We start from the raw sequence: 21,691 nt of genomic DNA on the forward strand, positions 1-21,691 counted from the left end.
AATAAAAATTTACTAAAGCTAGAGTAATAAAAACACTGTCGTACTGTCATAGGATACATATAGATCAATGGAATAGAATTGAGACTCCAGAAATAAACCCAAATACCTATGGCAAATTGATTTTTGTAAAAGATGCTAAGACCATTCAATAGTCAAAGAAGAGTCTCGTCAACAAATGGTACTGGGACAATCACCATGCAAAAGAATGAATTTGGATGTCTTCCTTTCACTATATACAAAAATTAACCCCAAAATAGACCAAAGCTCTAAATGGAGAGGTTTTTAAAACTATAAAACTCTTAGAGAAAAAAATTAACAAAAGTATTTGTGACCTTAGATTAAACAACGATTTCTGATTTTTTTTTTTTGAGGTAGAGTCTCACTATATCTCCCTCTGTAGAGTGCTGTGCCATCACAGTTCATAGCAACCTCTAACTCTTGGACCTAAGAGATTCTCTTGCCTCAGCCTCCCAAGTAGCTGGGACTACAGGCACCCGCCACAACACTCAGCTATTTTTTTTTGTTGCAGTTGTCATTGTTGTTCAACAGGCCCAGCCGAGTTCAAACCCATCTGCCTCTGTGTATATGGCTGTCACCCTAACCACTGAGCTACCAGCACCAAGCCACAATTTCTTAAACATGACACCAAAAGCACAATTGACAAAAAATATTAAATTGGATTTAATTAAAATTAAAAGCTTTAGTGCTTCAAAGGACACTACTATGTATCAAAAAAGTAAGAATAAAATTTATAGAATGGGAAAAATATTTGCAAATTGTATATTTGCTAAGGGACTACTATCCAGAACATATAAAGAATTCTTACAATCTGACAATAAAAATACAAATAACTCAATTAAGATGTGCAAAGAACATAAATAGATATTTCTCCAAAAATATATACAAGTAGCCCATAAGTACATGAAGAGATGCTGAACATCATTATGCCTTAGGGAAATGCCTTGCATTAAGTCGTTAATTCTTATTGAACTGATTTTTGTGTATAATGTAAGAGAAGGGTTCAACTTTATTTTTTGCATATGGAGATCCAGCTTTCCTAAAGCCATTCACGGAAGAGCCTGTCTGTTCCCCATTGTATATTCTTGGTGGCTCTGTTGAAAATTAGTCGACTATATATGTGTGGGTTTATTTCTGGGTTCTCTATTCTGTTCCATTGGTCTACGTGTCTGTTTTTATGCCAGTACACTGTTTTTATTACTATAGCTTTGTAATACAGTTTGAAACCAGGAAGTTTGATTCTTCCAGTTTTGCTCTTATTGCTCAAAATTGCTTTAGCTATTCAGGGTCTTTTGTAATTTAACAGAAATTTTAGGATTTTTTTTTTCTATTAAAAAGGTCAAAATATGGCTCGGCGCCTGTAGCACAGTGGTTATGGCTCCAGTCACATACACTGAGGGTCGTGGTTTTGAACCCAGCCTGGGCAAGCTAAAAACAACAGCAAAAATGACAACTGCAATAGAAAACAGCCGGGCATTGTGACGGGCGCCTGTAGTCTCAGCTACTCTGAGGCAAGAGAATCTCTTAAGCCCAGGAGCTGGAGGTTGCTGTGTGTTGTGATGCCACGGCACTCGACCGAGGGTGACATAGTGAGACTCTGTCTCAAAAAAAAAAAAAAAGTCAAAATATAACAAATTTTTCCAGGGATATGGAGAAAGGGAAACCCTTGTACACCATTGGTAGGAATGTAAGATGGTATGACTAATGCGAAAAACAGTGTAGAAGTTTCTCAAAAAATTAAAATTAGAATCACCACATGATCCAGCAATCCCACTTCTGTATATATATCAAAAGGAAAGAAAATCATTATCTTGAGGAGATATATACCCTCTCATGTTCATTTCAGCATTATTACAATAGCCAAGATATGGAAACAACCTAAGTGTTCATTAATAGATGAATGAATAAAGAAAAATATTTTATATATACATGTCATATCTATGTATACGTGTGTGTATATATGTATATCTATAATACTCACACACATGCAATGGGATATTATTCAGACTTTAAAAAGAACTCCTGCCGTTTGCAACAACATGGATGAATCTTGAGGACATTATAGTAAGCAAAATATACAATTATAGGCAGAATCTAAAAAAAAAAGTTGAACCCATAGTAACAAAGAGTAGAAGGATAGTTACCAAGGGCTAGAGCATAGGAGATGAAAGGATATAACCTTTGGTTATGAGAAAGTGCTGGAGACCAAATGTACAGCATTGCAACTGTAGCTAGTAATAATATATTGCATACTTGAAATTTGCTAATAGAGTAGATTTCAAGTGTTCCCATCACACATACGTACAAAAGGTAATGGTGTGAGGTGATAGATATATTAATTAACTTGATTTCACAATGTATATGTATATCAAAACATTACACTGTACACTGCAAATGTATACCATTTTTATGTGTCAGTCATGCCTCAGTAGAACTAGAAAAAAGATATCATTTCACACCCACTGTGATGGCAATAATTTATTATGAAAAACAATAGCAAATGCTATTGAAGATACGGAGAAATTAGAAACTCATACACTGCTGGAGGGAATGTAAAATGAAGACGCCACTTGGAAATAATGGTTTGGGATCTCTTCAAAAGGCTAAACATAGAGTTACCACAGGAACCAGCAATTTCACTCCTACATGTGCATCGAAGAGAACTGAAAATGTATGTCCATGCAAAAACATGTGTAGTTGTGTTCACAGCAGCAACATTCATAATAACCAACAGTAGAAACAACTGAAATAAACATAAACTGATGAATGGATAAACAAAATGTAGTCTATTATTAAGCAATAAAAGGAATAAAATACTGATTCATGCTACAGCATGGATGAAACTCAAAACATGATGATAAGTAAAAGGAACCAGGAACAAAAACTGCATGTTGTAGCATTCCATTTAAATTATGTGTCTAGAATAGGCAAATCCATAAATACACAAAGTAGATCAGTGGTTACCAGGAGTTAGAGGGAGGAAAATAGGGAGTGCTAATGGGGAGGAGGTTTATATACTATGTATATATGAGAGGAGGGGCCTTTAAGAAGTCATCAGGCCATAAGGCTGCACCCTCATTAATGGGATTAAGGCCCTTACAACAGAGGCCTTGCAGCATGTGGTTAGCTTGCCTTTCTGCCTTCTGCCATGTGAGGATGCAGCAGGAAGGCCTTCATTAGACCAGTTGCCAATGCTTTGATCTTGTGCTTCTCAGCCTCCATAACTGTGAGAAATACATTTCTAGTCTTTATAAATTATCCAGTCTGTGGTATTCTGTTATAGCAGCACAAATGATCTAAGACAGAGAGAATATGGGAAGGGGAGAGAAATTTCTCAGTTATATGGCAAGTTTATGTTTAACTTTTTAAGAAACTGCCAAGCTGTTTTCTTTTTTTATTATTATTAAATCAATTAATCACATGTGTACATTAATGCAATTATGGGGCACCATACACTGGTTTTATAGACCATTTGACACATTTTCATCACACTGGTTAACATAGCCTTCTTGGCATTTTCTTAGTTATTGTGTTAAGACATTTATATTCTACATTTACTAAGCTTCACATGTACCCTTGGAATCCCACCAATCACCCTCCCTCTGCCCATCCTCCCCCCTCCCTCCCCTCCCTTTCCCCCTTCCCCCATTCTTAGGTTATAACTGGGTTATAGCTTTCATATGAAAGCCATAAATTAGTTTCACAGTAGGGCTGAGTACATTGGATACTTTTTCTTCCATTCTTGAGATACTTTACTAAGAAGAATATGTTCCAGCTCCATCCATGTAAACATGAAAGAGGTAAAGTCTCCATCTTTCTTTAAGGCTGCATAATATTCCATGGTGTACATATATCACGGTTTATTAATCCATTTGTGGATCGATGGGCACTTGGGCTTTTTCCATGACTTAGCAATTATGAATTGGACTGCAATAAACATTCTGGCACAAATATCTTTGTTATAATGTGATTTTTGGTCTTCTGGGTATATACCTAGTAGAGGAATTATAGGATTGAATGGCAGATCTATTTTTAGATCTCTAAGTGTTCTCCAAACATCTTTCCAAAAGGAATGTATTAATTTGCATTCCCACCAGCAGTGCAGAAGTGTTCCCTTTTCTCGACATCCACGCCAACATTTCTGGTCTTGGGATTTTGTGATACGGGCTAATCTTACTGGAGTTAGATGATATCTCAAAGTAGTTTTGATTTGCATTTCTCTGATGATTAAAGATGATGAGCATTTTTTCATATGTCTGTGGGCCGTGAGCCTGTCTTCTTCAGAGAAGTTTCTCTTCAAATCCCTTGCCCAGCCTGTGATGGGATCACTTGTTCTTTTCTTGCTTATACGTTTGAGTTCTCTGTGGATTCTGGTTATTAAACCTTTGTCAGAGACATAACCTGAAAATATCTTCTCCCATTCTGAGGACTGTTTGCTTGCTTTACTTACTGTGTTCTTGGCTGTGCAGTAGCTTTTTAGTTTGATCAGGACCCAGTAGTGTATTTTTGAAGCTGCTTCAATTTCCCGGGGGGTCCTCCTCATAAAATACTCGCCCAGATCAATTTCTACAAGAGCTTTCCCTGCACTCTCTTCTAGTATTTTTGTGGTTTCATGTCTTAAGTTTAAATCTTTAATCTAGTGAGAGTCTATCTTAGTTAATGGTGAAAGGTGTGTGTCCAGTTTCAATCTTCTACAGGTTGCCAGCCAGTTCACCCAGCACCATTTGTTAAATAGGGAATCTTTTCCCCACTGAATGTTTTTAATTAGCTTGTTAAAGATCAAATAACAGTAAGTAGCTGGGTTCATCTCTTGGTTCTCTATTCTGTTCCAGACATCTACCTCTCTGTTTTTGTGCCAGTACCATGCTGTTTTGATCACTATCAATTTATAGTATAGTCTGAGGTCTGGTAGTGTGATTCCTCCTGCTTTGTTTTTATTTCTGAGTAATGTCTTGGCTATTTGAGGTTTTTTCTGATTCCATATAAAATGAAGTATTATTTTTTTCAAAATCTTTAAAGTATGACAGTGGAGCTTTAATAGGGATTGCATTAAAATTGTATATTGCTTTGGGTAATATGGACAATTTCACAATGTTGATTCTTCCCAGCCATGAGCATGGTATGTTTTTCCATTTGTTAACATTTTCAGCTATTTCTTTTCCTAGAGTTTCATAGTTTTCTTTATAGAGATCTTTCACGTCCTTTGTTAGATAAATTCCCAAATATTTCATCTTCTTTGGCACTACTGTGAATGGAATAAAGTCCTTAACTGATTTTTCAACTTGACTGTTGTTGGTATATATAAAGGCTACTGATTTATGAATGTTGATTTTGTAACCTGAGACGCTGCTGTATTCCTTGATCACTTCTAAGAGTTTTGTAGTAGAATCCCTGGTGTTTTCCAGATATACAATCATATCATCTGTGAAAGAGTGAAAGTTTGATCTCTTCTAACCCTATATGGATACCCTTGATCGCCTTTTCTTCCCTAATTGCAGTGGCTAAAACTTCCATTACAATGTTAAAGAGCAGTGGAGATAATGGGCAGCCTTGTCTGGTTCCTGATCTGAGTGGAAATGATTTCAATTTAACTCCATTCAATACGATATTGGCTGTGGGTTTGCTCTAGATGGCCTCTATCAGTTTAAGAAATGTCCCTTCTATACCAATTTTCTTAAGTGTTCTGATCATGAAGTGATGCTGGATATTATCAAAAGCTTTTTCTGCATCAATTGAGAGAATCATATGGTCTTTGTTTTTTAATTTGTTTATGTGCTGAATTATACTTATAGATTTACGTATATTGAACCAGCCTTGAGACCCTGGGATAAAACCTACTTGGTCATGATGTATAATTTGTTTGATGTGTTGCTGGATCCTGTTTGTTAGGATCTTGTTGAATATTTTTACATCTATATTCATTAGTGATATTGGTCTATAATTTTCTTTTCTTGTTGGGTCTTTTCCTGGTTTGGGGATCAGGGTGATGTTTGCTTCATAGAACGTGTTGGGTAGTCTTCCTTTTTTTTCTATATTTTGGAATAGGTTGAGTAATATAGGTACTAGTTCCTCTTTAAAGGTTTGGTAGAATTCTGACGTGAAGCCATCTGGTCCCATGCTTTTATTTTTAGGGAGATTTTGTATGGTTGATGCTATTTCAGAGCTTGATATAGGCCTGTTCAACATTTCCACTTGATTCTGGCTAAGTTTTGGAAGGTGACGTGCTTCCAAGTATTGGTCAATTTCCTTCAGATTTTTATATTTCTGAGAATGAAGTTTCTTGTAATATTCATAAAGGATTTTTTGAATTTCTGAGGAGTCTGTTATTTCTTTGTCATTTCTGATTGATGAAATTAGAGATTTACTCTTTTTTTCCTTGTTAGGTTAGCCAAAGGTTTATCTATTTTATTGACCTTTTCAAAAAACCAACTTTTTGATTTATTGGTCCGTTGTATAATTCTTTTGTTTTCAATTTCATTTAATTCTGCTCTAATTGTGGTTATTTCTTTTCTTCTACTGGGTTTGGGGTTGGAATGTTCTTCCTTTTCCAGTTGCTTGAGATGTCCCATTAAGTTGTTAACTTCCTCTCTTTCCATTCTCTTGAGGAAGGCTTGCAGTGCTATAAATTTCCCTCTTAGGACTGCCTTTGCGGTGTCCCAGAGGTTCTGATAATTCATGTCTTCATTGTTGTTTTGTTCCAAAAATTTGGCAATTTCCTTCTTAATCTCATCTATGACCCAGATATCATTCAGCATAAGGTTATTTAACGTCCATGTTTTTGTATGAGCCAAACTGTTTTCTTAAGTAGCTATACCATTTTACATTCCCACTAATATTGTATGAGGTTTCAAAATTTTCCACATGTTTGCCAACACTTGTTATTAGTCTCTTTTTTTTTTTTTTATAGCCACTGGGTGTAGTGTGGCATCTCAATGTTTTTGTTTACTCAAAATGGGGTCTTGCTCTGTTGTCCAGGCTGCACTTAAACTCCTGGCCTCCAGAGATCCTCTTGCCTCAGCCTCCCAACTAGCTGGGATAATAGCCATGCACCACTATCTCTGGCTCATTGTGTGTTTTTGTTGGTTTGTTTGTTTTTTGAGACACAGTCTCACTGTGTTGCCCTCGGTAGAGTGCTGTGGCATCATAGCTCACAGCAACCTCCAACTCTCCAGCTTAAGCAAGAGCCTCCCAACTAGCTGGGACTATAGGCGCCAGCCACAACGCCTGGCTATTTTTTGGTTGCAGTTGTCATCATTGTTTTAGCACGCCTGGGCCAGGCTCGAACTCACCAGCCTTGGTGTATGTGACTGGCGCCCTACTCACTGAGCTACAGGCGCCAAGCCTGGCTCATTGTGTTTTTGATTTGTGTTTCTGTAATGACTAATATGTTGAGCATTTAAAAAATTTCTTCATTGGCCATTTGTGTGTTCTTTGGAGAAGTGTCTATTCAAATCCTCTGCTCATTTTTAAATTGGATTATCTTTTTACCATTTACTTGTTAGAATTATTTATATGTTCTAGACCCTTGTCAAATATAAGATTTGCAAAAATTTTCTACCATTTTATGTGTTGTCCTTTCTATTTCTTGATATTATCCTCTGAAGCACAAACGCTTTTAATTCAGCTGCACCCGTTTCAATGGGTTAGGGCACCAGCCACACACACTGAGGCTGGCGGGTTCTAACCTGGCTTGGGCCTGCTAAAACAACAATGACAACTCCAATAACAACAACAAAAAAATAGCCAGGCATTGTGGCAGGCACCTGTGGTCCCAGCTACTTGGAGGGCTGAGGCAAGAGAATCACTTAAGCCCAAGAGTTTGAGGTTGCTGTGAGCTGTGATGCTACAGCACTCTACCCAGGACAACAGCTTGAGACTCTATCTCAAAAAACAGTTTTTAATTTGGATGTAGTTCATATTATCCTTTTTCCTTTATTGTTTGTGCTTTTGGTGTCATATTTAAAAAATTGCTGATGTATGAATTTTGTGAGGACACATAAATTCAAACCATAGCAGACCCAGATTTAGAGAAAATAGTATACCTTAGTATATCAAATTATATTCTACACTGTAATTTTTACTGACATAAAGTTGTTCTTAATATCCCCTTATAATCCTCTTAATGTCAGGATGAATCTGTAGTTATATCTCTTCTCTCATTCCTTGTATGGTAATTTGTGTCTTTTCTCTTTTTTCTCCTAATGTATCTGGTAGAGTATTTATCAGTGTCATTGATATCCTAAAATAACCATGGGTCTGGGTCTTGTCTTTTTTATCTTGACAATCTGTACTTTTTACTTGACTTGCTTAGATAATTTACATATAATGTGATCATTGATATGGTTCTATTCCAATCTACCATTTTGCCATTTGTTTTCTGTTGGTCTCATCTGTTCATTGTCCCCCTTTCTTCTTTTTCTGACTTCTATTGAATTAATTGAGTTTTAAAAAATTGGGCGGTGCCTGTGGCTCAAGGAGTAGGGTTCTATGTTCATTTGTGTCTTTTCTCTTTTTTCTCCTAATGTATCTGGTAGAGTATTTATCAGTGTCATTGATATCCTAAAATAACCATGGGTCTGGGTCTTGTCTTTTTTATCTTGACAATCTGTACTTTTTACTTGACTTGTTTAGATAATTTACATATAATGTGATCATTGATATGGTTCTATTTCAATCTACCATTTTGATATTTGTTTTCTGTTGGTCTCATCTATTCATTGTCCCCCTTTCTTCTTTTTCTGACTTCTATTGAATTAATTGAGTTTTAAAATATTGGGCGGTGCCTGTGGCTCAAGGAGTAGGGTGCCAGCCCCATATACTGGAGATGGCGGGTTCAAACCCGGCCCCAGCTAAACAAAACAAAACAAAACAAAAAAACAAACAAACGAAAAAAAAAAAACCCTGCTAAATAAATAAATAAATAAATAAATAAAATATTAATAATTTTTCCCACAATTCCATTACCAAGCATCTACCCAGAAGAAAACAAATCATTTTAGCACAAGGACATTTGCATTAGAATGTTTATTTCTGCTCAATTCACAATTGGCAAAATATGGAAATAAGCCAAATGCCTATCAACCCATGAATGTGGTATATGTATACCATGGAGTACTATTCAGCTGTAAAAAAGATGGTGACCTTACATCTTTTGTATTTACTTGGATGGAGTTAAAACACATTCTTCTTAGTAAAGGATCACAAGAATGGAAATGCAAGTATCCAATGTACTCAATACTAATATGAATCCAATAGAAAAACAACTACATACCCATATGAGAGAAAAACACAAGTAGATTCAATTGGGGGGAGAGGGAGGAAGGAAAGGAGAGAGGAGTCAAGAGGGATTGAATAAAAAAATCAATAATTTGACTTTATCCCCCATAATGAGATATTACCTATGTTGCTTTGTATATTTTAGACATTACTCTAAAGTTCATAGTAGATATCTGTAACTTATCACTGTCTACATTCAAATCTCGTATACTATAGGAACTTTAAAACAACATACTTCTATTTTCATCTTTGTGCTACTGTTGTCATACATTTTTCTCCTACATGTTATAAATACCGTGCTGTTTACTTTAACTGATACTTTTTCTTTTACACAAATTTTAATAGACACATAGATTTTAAAGTATAGATGATCAAAATTTATTTAACCCATTCCAAATTGTACATTAAACTTATTGCCTATTTTTCCTTATTATTACAAATGATTTAGCAATAAACATTCTCATGCAAAAATTTTGTTCATACTTCTGTTTATTTCTTTATGTCATATGTATTGTAGTTTATTTCTTTATGTCATGTTTATTGTACATAAATTTACCATCTTGACCATTTCAAGTGTATAGTTAAATAGTGTTCAATATATTCACATTGTTATGAAGTAAGATATCCAAAACTTATTTGCCAATTTGAAATCCTAAAACCATTAAACAACAACTTCCCTTTCCCTCTCCTTCCAACTCCTGGTAACAACAATTCTAATTTCTGTTTCTATTAATTTGACTACTTTAGATACCTAATATAAGTGTAATCATTATAGTGTTTGCTTTTTGTGACTAGATTATTTCATTAGCATAATTTCCTTACAGTTCATCTATGTTGTAGCATGTAATAAGATTTCTTTCCTTTTAAGGCTGAATAATATTTCACTGTATGTATGTAACACATTTTATTTATCCATTCATCTATTGACAAACATTTAGGTTGCTTCCACCTATTGGCTTGTGCATAGCACTGCTATAAACAAGAGTATGCAGATATCTGTTATCATCCCTACTTTCAATTCTTTTGGGTATACACCCAGAAGTGAAATTGCTGATCATATAGTGGTTATATTTTTAATTTTTTCAGGGACATCCACGTTGTTTTCCATAATGGTTATATCATTTTTTTTTTTTTTGAGACAGAGCCTCAAGCTATTGCCCTGGGTAGAGTGCTGTGGCATCACAGCTCACAGCAACCTCTAACTCCTGGGCTTAAGCGATTCTCTTGTCTCAGCCTCCCAAGTAGCTGGGACTATAGGTGCCCACCACAACGCCCAGCTATTTTTTAGTTATAGTTGTCATTGTTGTTTGACAGGCCTGGGCTGGATTCAAACCCGCCAGCTCTTGGGTATGTGGCTGGCGCCTTAGCCACTTGAGCTACAAGCGCTGAGCCAGTTATATCATTTGTATAGTCACACAACAGTGCACCAGGATTCCAATTTCTCTTCATCCTCACTATCACTATTATTTTCTGCTTTTGTGATGGTAACTATTCTGGTGAGTGTGAGGTAACACCTCACTGTGACTTGATTTTCAGTTTATTTCTCTGATGATTAGTGATGTTGAGCAGCTTTCTGTATGCCTGTTGGCCCTTTCTCTATATTTGGAGAAATTCTATTTAAGTCCTTTACTGATTTTTATGTTATTTTTATTTTATTTATTTATTTTTAGACAGAGTCTCAGTTTGTTACCCCCAGTAGAGTGCCATGGTGTCATAGCTCATAGCAACCTCAAACTCTTTGGCTCAAGCAATCCTCTTGCCTCAGCCTCCTGAGTAGCTGGGACTACAGATGCCCATGATAATGCCCAACTATTTTTAGAGACAGGGTCTTGCCCGTGCTCAGGCAATCCACCTACCTCAGCCTCCCAGAGTGCTGGGATTACAGGTGCCTTTGCTGATTTTTAATTGGATTTTTTGTTTTGTCATTGAGTTATATATATTCCATGTATTAACCCCTTATCAGATACTGCATATGATTCAGAAATATTTTCTCCTATTATTTTCATAAATTTTACTTTTACGTATATTATAGGCCTTATTGCTACATTTTAGCAGTCGGTTATATTTTAAAGAGATTTAAGTAATAAGAAAACCTTTATTTTTCAGGGCGGCACCTGTGGTTCAAAAGAGTAGGGTGCCAGCCCCATATGCCGGAAGTGGCGGGTTCAAACCCAGCCCCGGCCAAAAACTGCAAAAAACAAAACACACTCTATTTTTAAAGAATTTCCTCTTAAATATCCTAAATATTCTCTACCACTGAGGCAAGGGCCTTGTCAGTACCCAATGTTCCATGAATTATGAAGTTTTACTTGTCTGGCTAAAGGGAATAGGCAGATAATAAATGTGTTAATTTTTTGTGTGGTTGATTCCTTGGCCTTGAGTAGTTTCTTTTACATGTGTGCCCATCAATGCTTAAAGGGATTATCAGTACTCAAGGGGACCCTCTGCAGGTCTCGGAAGTCCTATCTATGTGCTTCCTCTTTTTGGCACTCTGGCAAACTCCTAGCAACCTTGGTCTCCCGATTCTTCACTCTACCTCAACTTATGGAGATTTCCAGTTTTGCCTTGGGTTTCCTCTCCCTATGCCATGGCCTGAAAACTCCTTCCAGACAGTATACTCAGCAAACATGGGGCTTATCTCACTTGTTTCTCATTTCTCAGGAATCACTGTCCTTCACACTTGATGCCCAGTGACACTATTTCATATCTTTTATCCATTTTATTTTTTTTTCTCTTTTATCCATTTTAAAAGGCTTTTTTTTTCTTGTGGGAGAATAAATTCAGTCTATATCATGTTGGCCAGTAGTAGAAATCTGCCTGCCTTGCCTGCCGCCTTCTATTTTTTTTTTTTTTTTTTGAGACAGAGTCTCAAGCTGTCACCCTGGGTTGAGTGCTATGGCATCATAGCTCACAGCAACCTCAAACTCTTGGGCTTAAGCAATTCTCTTGCCTCTGCCTCCCAAGTAGCTACAGGTGCCTGCCACAGTGCCTGGCTATTTTTTTGTTGCAGTTGTCACTGTTGTCTTAACTGGCCAGGGCCGGGTTCGAACCTGCCAGCCTTGATGTATGTGGCTGGTGCCCTAGTCTCTGAGCTACAGGCACCGCCCTTTCTTTTTGTTTTTTGAAGCAGAGTCTTGCCCTGTCTCCCTGGCTAGAATAGCTGGCGTGCAATGGCATCATCATAGCTTCCTTTTTTTATTTATTTCCAAGTGTGTTAGGCTTTGATGAGAGTAGCAGAATTATTGTGTATATGTGTGTGTTTGTGTGTCTAACTTTTTAAGACAAATGGTAAAAATATTTTACCTTTACAATCATGGAAGCTGGTTAAGCAGTGTCCGTAAGGTTGTTGTCTTCGCATATGATGCTGGCACTTGAAGTCCAGAGGTGCAGATAGTTAACAAGGCGGGATAACATAGACATAAAGTGGGAGAGGACAAGAACAAAGTGGAAAACACGAGCACAAGCTGACAGTCCCCAAGGATGCACTGAAGCCTATGTCAGTTCTTGTTCCCTCTAATCTTAATGGTATGAGTACCCTGTACAAGCCAAGACACTTCAACACACAGCTAAACTCACACGCCGGGCCCAGGAGTCAGAGAAACTAAAGGAGGATCCAGAGGAAGGTGGAATAGTTCCAAACCTAGCTGCTGTCTTGTGCCAGTGGTGAGCCAGCAGAACAGAGGCAATGTGTTAGAGCTCCAAAATGGCTACTCCATCACTTCTGTCCTTCATGTTTCCCGCAATAATCTCCTTTGTAGCTCGCCCTAACTGGAAACATAGAGGAAAGGGAATTCTGGGAAATGTAGCTGAACCTAAAGAAGTTTACCCATGATGACCCTACCACATGAAATATTTTATAATTTAAGTCATTTTGCTGAATGAAATATTTCTCCTACTTTTATTTATCCTCACTTATTCCTACTATACAGAAAACACATTTTAATGTCTATCTTGTGTCCAGAAATCTTGACAATTCTAACTGTATTAGGATTGAGTAGTGTATTTTGCATTTCCTGGGTATAGACTCACACCCAAAAGAGTTATAACTCTTTTTATGGTATTTATTATGCTATATCACTTTCTTTCTTTATTGTATTTATTGGAATCTCAAAGAATATGTGTAATAATAAGTGTAATAGCATTTTTGTGTAATATTTGATTATCTTGAAAACATTTTCAGTGTTTTACTCTTTAGAATGATATTTTCTGTTAGTTTTTAGTAAGGGATTTTTAGGTAGGTGCTTTCTACATTTCTTTTACCTTATGCTTTTTTTTTTTTTTTTAGAGACAGAGTCTCACTTTATCACCCTCGGTAGAGTGCCATGGCATTACAGCTCACAGAAATCTCCAACTCCTGGGTTTAGGCGATTCTCTTGCCTCAGCCTCCTGAGTAGCTGGGACTACAGGCACCTGCCGCAACGCCCAGCTATTTTTTTGTTGCAATTTGGCCGAGGCTGGGTTTGAACCCACCACCCTGGGTATATGGGGCTGGCGCCTACTCACTGAGCCACAGGCGCCGCCCACCTTATATTTTTTATAAGGGATAGTTGGTGGATTTTATGAAAGCCTTTCAAGCATGTTATTGATATGACCCTGTGTTTATTCTTCTTTAATTCTATGTAATTTTGTTGAATTACATTGATAGAAAATATATTTACTTATATTTAACAACCTGTGTATTCCTGAATATATCCAGCATGGTAATAATTGATTATATCTTTGACATTGTATCAGTTCAGAATTCGTTTGGCTGCAAGTAACAGAGAGCCTAGCTAAAAACATTCTCAACCATACAGACATTGAAATATTCAGGAGCATTAGAAGTCTGGAGCAGGTGGTTCCAAGTTCATTTTAGAGGCTGAATAGCATTATCAAGGACCCAAACTCTCTTACTTTTGGGAGAGAGTCATCAGAATTATGTTGTAGGCTCGGTGCCTGTAGCTCAGCAGCTAGGGTGCTGGCCACATACACTGAGGCTGGTGGGTTCGAACCCTGCCCAGGTCTGCCAAACAACAATGACAACTACAACAAAAAAATAGCCGGGCGTTATGGCAGGTGCCTGTAGTCCCAGCTACTTGGGAGGCTAAGGCAAGAGAATCTCTTAAGCCCAAGAGTTTGAGGTTGCTGTGAGCTGTGACGCCACAGCACTCTACCGAGGGCGACATAGTAAGACTCTATCTCAAAAAAAAAAAGAACCATGTCTGATTCCATTTTGCAATGTTTGATTTCTGACCTCCATTAAGCCTCTTTCCTACCTCTTCCCTTTGTGCCTCACATCTTGACAAACTGATAAGAAAGCCTTGGACCTCTTTCCTTTGGTACCAGCCATAGATTCAAACCATGCAGGCCCTAACCCATGCATAGGAAACTTCACCTCAGCTCACACCCTAACCTCCAGTCTCCTTTCCTTACTCTCACAAGCCATTTTCGTATCGTCTCATGATGCCTTCCCTGGTTGTCCCAGAAAGACTCATTACGTAAGTAATAAACTTTTTACATCCTTTTGATGTATTTATGGTGTAATCAGTCTTGACATCAAAACCAAATTATGGCTGGGAATCTATCCTATTTCTGTAAGGTGTCCCATAATTGGTACTATGAGCAGGAGGCTAAGGCAATGACCACCACTGCCAAGTATCTTTCTTCTCTTGCTTTGACTTGCTAACTGACTCTGCTGCCTGATGGTAAGCATGCTCTTTGAGTAGTGCCTCCTAGCCAGCTTACTTTCAGTTGCCCTGAATTGTGCTACATTTGCTGAGTTCTACTGAGCTTCTGTTATGGATTTAACTGACCTAAGTCAAAAGTTTCAATCATTAACTGAACTTTAGGAAGGAGTATGGGGTTAGGGATCTCCTTAAAGTGACCCTGGGTTGTGTGTCTTGGGCCAGTCCTGTCTGTGTGTCTTGGAATGAATCATCTGCCTTGATTTTAGCATAAACTGTGACTGATGCTAGGCTCAATGGCAACAGTCTAAACCTGAGCCTGGTTGTGTGTCTTAACTGAGCACTGACCACCATTCTAGGGAGTGCTCATGGGAAATACTGTACCCCGTGCAATATACAGATCTACTGGGTGGTTGTTCATGTGGAGAAAGAGGGATTGTTGTTTGCAGAGCAGTTACTCTTTGAAGATTTTAAGTATTGAGTCCACATTCCTGAAGGCAAAGGCCTCACTAAGACACTACAAAATGTCTTTGTTGCCATTGCTGCTAGTGCCTATGCCACATCAAAGATCCTGATCCTCAGGGTTATTGAGAAAATTACCCATAGCACTCCTATGACACAGCAAGGGAATAAATTCAAACCTGATTATAGCCGAAGGTCCTTAAGCTACATTGTTATGGGGGAGTCCCTAACACTAATTATAGTTATTTGAGACTCTCTGGAAAAATAAAGTATATAAATACAATCAAGGCACAGAGAACATCCCTGGAGTGTATTCAGAAGTCACAGGAAAAGGTAAGAAAAGACAGAAAGGCAGGAAGACAAAAAGGAAGGAAGGAAAGAATCTGGATACAGGAGAGGAAACAAAATATTGAAACAGAGGTCCGCAATTTGGCCCAATTAGAAATCCAAAATTTGGCCCAGGAGTTGGAGGTTGCTGTGAGCCGTGTGATGCCACGGCACTCTACCCAGGGCCATAAAGTGAAACTCAGTCTCTCCAAAAAAAAAAGAAATCCAAAATTTGCTTAAAGAATTTATGTAAAATACAAAGATAAATGTGTGCTAAGTTGCTTTTGCACCTCTACAACACAGCTTCTGGATTAACTTTAATATCTGCTGAAATGCATCAATTGGCAAACCTTCATGGCCTTAATCAATACTTAGGCTCATGTTACAGCAATACTTGGGGAATCCTAAATTTGAACAACACACTCCCTATAATCTTAGGGGAGTTACTGAGTACAAAATAGAGGACAAACAGTTATGCCTCACTTTAACCATCAGGATAATTGCCTAGCTTAAATTCTTCATGATAGAAGTACCTACTGCCCTAAAATATCCCACAGTGAACACAGATGCTTTGACCCAGTCAATAATAAATTTAAAGTTTTGAGCACTTACAAACTGTCTTTAAAAAACAGGAGCACATGAACCTTTCCATCTTCCCCTACCTACACTAAAATATTTAATAAGGTCAAATATAAATTAAAATAGGCTTTTCAGAAATCCATTATACAAGACCTGTTTACCAAAAGAGTGGTGTCACCACTGCTCCTCCATTTAACCACACAATTTGGCCTGTTCTTAAACTTGGAAAGAATGAATGATGCCTCACAGTAGATTCCTTCAACTTCAATGCTGTGGCCCCATCTATTGAGGGCCTATATCCAAAATTATTGAAATTACTGACTCAATCCAATCAGCAACTGATAAATATTTTGTTGCCATAGATTTGACTAATATTCTCCATTCAATGACTGGTCTAGTTTTCCCTCACCTCCTAAGAGACGTGACACATTTTTACCCAGCTATCCATAGAGTACTTCAACAGACTTGCCATTACAAACTATTTTTGCAGACAATTTTCTTCCGGGGCACAAGTATGATAATACATTCTTTTTCTTTTCTTTCTTTTTTTTTGTTGCCCTCAGTAGAGTGCCGTAGCGTCACAGCTCACAGCAACATCCAGATCTTGGGCTTCGGCAATTCTCTTGCCTCAGCCTCCCAAGTAGCTGGGACCACAGGCGCCCGCCACAACCCCTAGCTATTTTTTGTTGCAGTTTGGCCAGGGCTGGGTTTGAATCCACCACCCTCAGTATATTACTGAGCCACAGGCGCCGCCCGATAATACATTCTTGACATCCTCTTTTGAGGATATTAATTTGACATACTCATTCAGGACATATAAATACTCACAAAGGAACTCAAAAGAATGGATGGGCAATATTTCCTTACTCAAAGTGCAAGGCTCCACCAATTCTGTAAATTCATGAAAATTATTTGCCAAACCATGGGCTGCCTCAAACCTGACACTGTTGAGAAATAGCTATTGACTCTCTGAGCTCTGGCAATGTTAAAACAAGCTCACAATCTTTTAGACCTTTTGGGTTCAGGAGGCAATATATCCATCTCTTCTTCACAGAATTCACTTAAGGCTAATTGTGTGGTTATTCGCAAATCAGCCCACCTTGAATAAGCTACCCTCCAACAAATGGCTCTACATTCTGTTCAAATTGCAATATAATGGCCCCTCCTTTTAGTTCCTCTCCATCAGTCATGGTAGCAGTATTAGTAACTCCCTCTTATACCTCGTGGAGTCTCTGGACCAGCCTAATGACCATAAGTTGCCTATGGGCTTCTGATGCAAAAATCTGCCTTTTTCAGTACTGTATATCATTAGAGCAGAAATTTATGTCTACATACTAGACTTTCCTGGAATTTCATAGAAATAGAGGTCCTACATGCCCTCCATAGTCACAAACCCACTATGGACTGGATCATGGAAATAGTACACCACAAGTTTGCCATGGCTACCAAGCCTTCCTTACTACAGAATGGAACCAACCCCAGCCCTGTGGCATATTCTACCTGCAGAAGGGGGTGGCCTCTCCAGTCCTCAGTTCCTTGACAGATGTCATGGTGCTGGAAGAGATCACCATATAAAAGACCCCTTGGCTACCTGGAGAGTCCACTGGGGTCAACTAATTGAAAAGTGATGGGAGTTCATATACTTTAGAGATGACATATTTCACCATTACATGAGATTGTAGCTCACTGGAGAGCTACTGCTTTTCTTCCTTTAACCAAAACATCCTGATACAGGATGGGATCCAAGGGCTAACACAACTGGCCAAACTTCAAGCAGGCATTTTAGCACTGTTTTCCCTGGCCAAAAATCAGCCCCATCTGCACCATTTTATAGATTCCTGGGCCATTGTCAATGGTCTGGCTCTCTGGTCTGGCCAATAGCAGCAGTAATAATTCTTCACCCAAGATCTCCTTTGGGTTAAAGAACTCTGGTAATCTATTGCCTCATAGATACCAAAATAAAAACCAAGGTCACACATGCCTGTACATATACAAATATAAGGACTCACCAAGACATTCCTTACTCCTTTTGGAGTTCTAGACATTACTGATAGTGACCAAGGCACTTATTTCACTTCTTAGGATACACAATATTGGGCTCAAAAAACACATTCAGTGGGTAGGGCGACAGCCACATACACCAAGGCTGGCAGGTTCGAACCCAGCCCAGGCCAGCTAAAACAACAATGACAACTGCGACAAAACAACAACAACAAAAAATAGCCAGCTGTTGTGGCGGGCACCTGTAGTTCCAGCTACTTGGGAGGCTGAGGCAAGAGAATTGCTTATGCCCAAGAGTTTGAGGTTGCTGTGAGCTTGACACCACGGCACTCTACCCAGGGTGACAGCTTGAGACTCAATCTTAAAAAAAAAAAAGGATAGGAGGGCGGCGCCTGTGGCTCAGTGAGTAGGGTGCCAGCCCCATATGCCAAGGGTGGCGGGTTCAGACCCAGCCCCGGCCAAACTGCAACAAAAAAATAGCCGGGCGTTGTGGTGGGCGCCTGTAGTCCCAGCTGCTCGGGAGGCTGAGGCAAGAGAATCACGTAAGCTCAAGAGCTGGAGGTTGCTGTGAGCCGTGTGACGCCACAGCACTCTACCGAGGGCAGTAAAGTGAGACTCTGTCTCTACAAAAAAAAAAAAACAGGGCAGCGCCTGTAGCCGGGCAGCGCCTGTGGCTCAGTGAGTAGAGCGCCAGCCCCACATAGTGAGGGTGGTGTGTTCAAACCCAGCCCTGGTCAAACTGCAACAAAAAAATAGCCGGGCATTGTGGTGGATGCCTGTAGTCCCAGCTACTTGGGAGGCTGAGGCAAGAGAATCGCCTAAACCCAGGAATTGGAGGTTGCTGTGAGCTGTGACGCCACGGCACTCTACCGAGGGTAATAAAGTAAGACTCGGTCTCAAAAAAAAAGATAAAAGATAAAAGAAAAAAATTCACGGCTCGGCATCTGTGGCTCAAGTGGCTAAGGCAATCCAGCCCAGGCCCGTCAAACAACAATGACAACTGCAACCAAAAAATAGCCGGGGGTTGTGGCAGGCGCCTGTAGTCCCAGCTACTTGGGAGGCAGAGGCAGGAGAATCGCTTGAGCCCAGGAGTTGGAGGTTGCTGTGACCTGTGATGCAACAGCACTCTACCCAGGGGGACAGCTTGAGGCTCTGTCTAAAAAAAAAAAAAAATTCAATAGAAATTTCACCTTTCTGGGGCAGTGCCTGTGCCAGCCCCATATGCCGAAGGTGGTGGGTTCAAACCCAGCTCCAGCCAAAAACTGCAGGAAAAAAAAAAAAAAGAAAGAAATTTCACCTTTTTTTTCAGGCTACAGGCTTCAGGCTCCATAGAGTGTCATTATCGCTTATTTAAACAAGTTCAAAGTCAATTAAATGAAGCATGTCACATTTTTGTTGTCACTCAAACATCAGGAGTGAATTATAATAAAGAGCCTGATGCCATTTTTTGATGTTTGAGTGCTGACAGCTTTTAAGCCTCCCCCTTTTAAGCTTCTCCCCTTATGTCCCACATCTGGGCAAGCTGATAAGAAACCACATGCTTCTGCCTTTGATGCTGGGAGTTTCAAACTATACAAGCCCCTGCCCACATACAGAAACCCTCACCCATGGCTGGGGGTAGTGGCTCACACCTATTATCCTAGTTCTCTGCAAGACCAAGGCAGGAGAATCACTTGAGCTCAGGAGTTTGAGATGAGCCTGAGCAAGATCTCTGCCAAAAATAGAAAACTTATCTGGCCTCCGTGGTGCGTGCCCATAGTCCCAGCTACTTGGGAGGCTGAGGCAGGAGGATAGCTTGAACCAAGGAGTTGAGGTTGCTGTGAGCTAGGCTGACCCCATTGCACTCTAGCCCTGGGCAAAAAAAAAAAAAAAAGAAAGAAAGAAAGAAAGAAAGAAAAGGGAGGGAGGGAAGGAGGGAGGGAAGGGAGGAAGGAAGGAAGGAAGGAAGGAAGGAAGGAAGGAAGGAAGGAAGGAAGGAAGGAAGGAAGGAAGGAAGGAAGGAAGGAAGGAAGGAAAGAAGGAAGGCCGGCCTCACCTGAGCCCCACCTGAGCCTCACTCCTAATCCCCTAATAACAAGTAAATCCCAAGATAGCCTCTTTTCCTTGCTCTCTCAAGCCATTTTTGGACCAACCTGGGAGGCCTAGCTGCTCTCCTCACAAAGCTCATAGGTAAGTATTGTAATACCCTTTGAAGTGAGTGTGTGGTATCATCTTTCTTGACCTCTGGACCAAATTATGGGTGAGGGTTCATCCTCTTTCTGCATGACGGTCTCAACATACATGTGCCATGTCCCTTCTCATGTTCTTAAGATAAACACTGCAGTTCAAAACAACAATTCTCATACCTGCAACCCAAACATAAAAAAATGGGGACTCATGGTGACAGGATTTCGCTTTCTTGGTCCTCTTATCTTATCACAAAGGACAACCTTTTCCTGAAAATCCCAACAAATTTCTTGATATCACGCATTAACTAGTACAATTTCCACCCCCAAACCAATCACCAACAACAGGGAATAACAGTGGCTGAAAGCAATCATGAGAATACCCAGGGCTTTCCAAAACATGGTCTGAGCAATGGAAAGTTCTGTTAGCAAGAGAGTGGGCTTTGCCGGTATTTTTTTTTTTTTTTTTTGAGACAGAGTCTTACTTCGTCGCCCTCAGTAGAGTGCAGGAGCATCACAACTCACAGCAACCTTGAGCTTAAGCCATTCTCTTGCCTCAGCCTCCCAGTAGCTGGGAATACAGACGCCCGCCACAATGCTTGGCCATTTTTTGTTGAGGTTGTCATCATTGTTGTTTAGCTGGCCCGGGCCGGGTTCGAATCCACCAGCCTCCGTGTACGTGACTGGCGCCGTAACCACTGTTACCAGCCCGAGCCTGCTGTTGGTTATTAACAAAGAATATCTGCCACGTGAGTGTTGATACGGTCACTTTTCACATACTTCATGTAGAATTTTTGCAGCTATGTCAGTATAATGGTATTATTTTGTACACTATTTTTCTGATTGGCTATTAAAGTTTTGTTGGATTCACAAAATGAATTTGGGATTTCACCATCTTTTTCTTTGGTGTGGCATATACATCTTTAACTTATAATATGCATCTTTAACTTGTCATAATATACCTTCATAAGTTCTACTACTTCCTATATAATGCAAGAATATCACAACAAGGAATTGCTCTTGGAATATGAATCAAAAGTAACATAAAATGTTGGTGCAATCTCTTCAGAGGTATATTTACAAATGATATGGGTCAATGGAATTCTTTTTGGTAATTTGTTTTTCTCTTTGGGTATTGTGATGTCTACACAAAATGATCTAGGGATCTTTTTTATATTTTTTCTGTAGCTGAAAAAGCAT

Source organism: Nycticebus coucang, chromosome X (assembly GCF_027406575.1).
Source record: "Nycticebus coucang isolate mNycCou1 chromosome X, mNycCou1.pri, whole genome shotgun sequence".
In the NCBI taxonomy this organism is placed as follows: Eukaryota; Metazoa; Chordata; class Mammalia; order Primates; family Lorisidae; genus Nycticebus; species Nycticebus coucang.